Below are 2,078 nucleotides of genomic sequence, written 5' to 3' on the forward strand. Positions count from 1 at the left end.
GATTTTCAATTTCTTTCCGTCCTCACCAACACTTGTTATTTCCTAGCTCTCGGCATACTTCTTTACAGTTGCTAGTAATAGGTATGATGTGATGGTTCATGGAAGTTTTTATTTGGATTTCCTCAATGATTAGTCATGTTGAGCATTTTTTTATATGTTTGTTGGTCATTTGCATATCATCTTTGGAGAAATGTCTATTCAAGTCCTTGGTGCATTTTTAAGAATATGGAATACTTCATGAATTTATATGTCATCCTTACACATGTTCATCTTCTCGGTATCTTTGCAATTTTAGTATATGTCCTGCCAAAGCAGGTATATATAGTTGTTTTTTAATGAGAATGTTCAATGTTTTATTAATATATCTTCCTCTTCTCAATAAACCATCCCCCACTATGCACCTGCACGCAATGTTTTGGTCTTTAAAAACTATAGAAGGGGATTTGTATTTATTCTTAAAATGTGATTTTTGCTTCTCTCGGGTCATTAGCTCTTTACTGGTAGTTTTTGTGTTTTTGGTTTTAGTTTTGTATTGTATTCGCTCATGTTCCTAGGTTTGGGGGGGAGAAAATATTTTAAGGTCTGGTTTAATTCTGCCTCCTTAAACAACCTGATCAAGGTGGAGATGAGTAAGGAGCAATATTTCAACCTTGCATCTAACAGGGACATCAATCTTGCTCTCTTTAAACATTTTAATCAAAAGTTCTTAATTTTCTCACCATTGATGTACAAATCATTTATGCTTACACTGCAGCCAACATAAATCATTAACACAAAAGAATAGTAAGCAACCTTTAATCAATATCACTTCCTTCTATGCAACACTGTGGGAATGAAAGAATACAATTTGTCACTGATCATAAGTCTCACAAACATTTAGCCAGGGACTTGTACCTTTCTAGCACTTACCTTGCTCCAGCCACACTGGCCTCGTTTATGGTTTTAGAGCAAATCGAGGTCATTTCCTCCACCCAAACTTTGCTCATCTTGTTCTTTTCATCATTTCATCATTTTTATTGAGGTCTTAGCTTAATACCATCTTGGAGAGACCTTCCTGACACCTAACCCAGTGGTGCTCCCTCCTGGCAGTCACTTTCTATTATTGCATCCACTTTATTTTCTTCTCAGCACAAATCACTTCCTGAAATTATGGTATTAATTATTACTTGTGTGTTTGTTTATTGTCAGCCACCGCCAGCAGGCATTCAAATATATGTCCCATGACTGACGAGGCCTCTTTCTTTGGTTGACCTCTATATCCTCAGTGCCTGAAACAATGCCTATTAATAGCACATACTTAATAAATACTCATATGTGTCAAATGAATACACAGTGACAGTGTCAATCAAGGGTCAGCAAACTTTTTCTGTACAAGGCTGAACTCTTCTACTATACTGACAAGTGCTGAACTCTTCTACTATACTGTAAAAGCAATCAAAGACAATACAAAAACAAATAAGCATGACTGTGTAGCAATAATATTTTATTTACAGGAACAGAGGCTGGGATGGATTTTGGCCTGTGGACCATAGCGTGCTAACTGCTGGAGTAGATGACTTATTAATAACTTGGTATGCCAGGGCACACTAGAATGTTGGTTCAGATGCTGGTACTTGCCAGCAAATTTGTTTGTAATAATAAAGAGCCAAAGATAAAACTGGATTTACTCAACATATATAGATAATAACTAAGATAAAGATTAAGAGAATATTCCAGATTTTCTACATATAATTATGACTCTTGTTCCCTCAGAGGCTTCCATGGGAAGAGGAATTTTGGCATTGGATATATTGTGTAGGTGAAAGAAGATGTTCGAAATCACCTCTCATGGGTAGCAATGGTTCTTACACTCGTGTGCATCAGAATCACCAGCCATTGCTCAACTGACTGTATCCATGGAGTTTCTGATCTAGTTAATCTGAGAAATGCCTGAGAACTTGTGTTTCTCTGTAGTTCCAGCTGATGCTGGTGCTAGTGAGACAGAGCCTGGAAGGTGGAGAGAAAATGCATGTTAAGATGTAAGTGAGGGCATATAGATGACAGTAGGAGTTATATAAATGGTAAGTAGGACACAAACA

At 36.9% G+C, this 2,078-nt stretch overlaps 1 pseudogene; it reads right to left on the reverse strand.

Annotated features, from left to right (window-relative positions):
• Window positions 1-219: 219 nt before the first annotated feature.
• Window positions 220-318, reverse strand: LOC150005243 (U6 spliceosomal RNA; annotated as a pseudogene).
• Between the last annotated feature and the right edge of the window lie 1,760 nt (window positions 319-2,078).

Source organism: Furipterus horrens, unplaced genomic scaffold (assembly GCF_987537825.1).
Source record: "Furipterus horrens unplaced genomic scaffold, mFurHor1.1.pri manual_scaffold_7, whole genome shotgun sequence".
NCBI classification, from domain to species: domain Eukaryota; kingdom Metazoa; phylum Chordata; class Mammalia; order Chiroptera; family Furipteridae; genus Furipterus; species Furipterus horrens.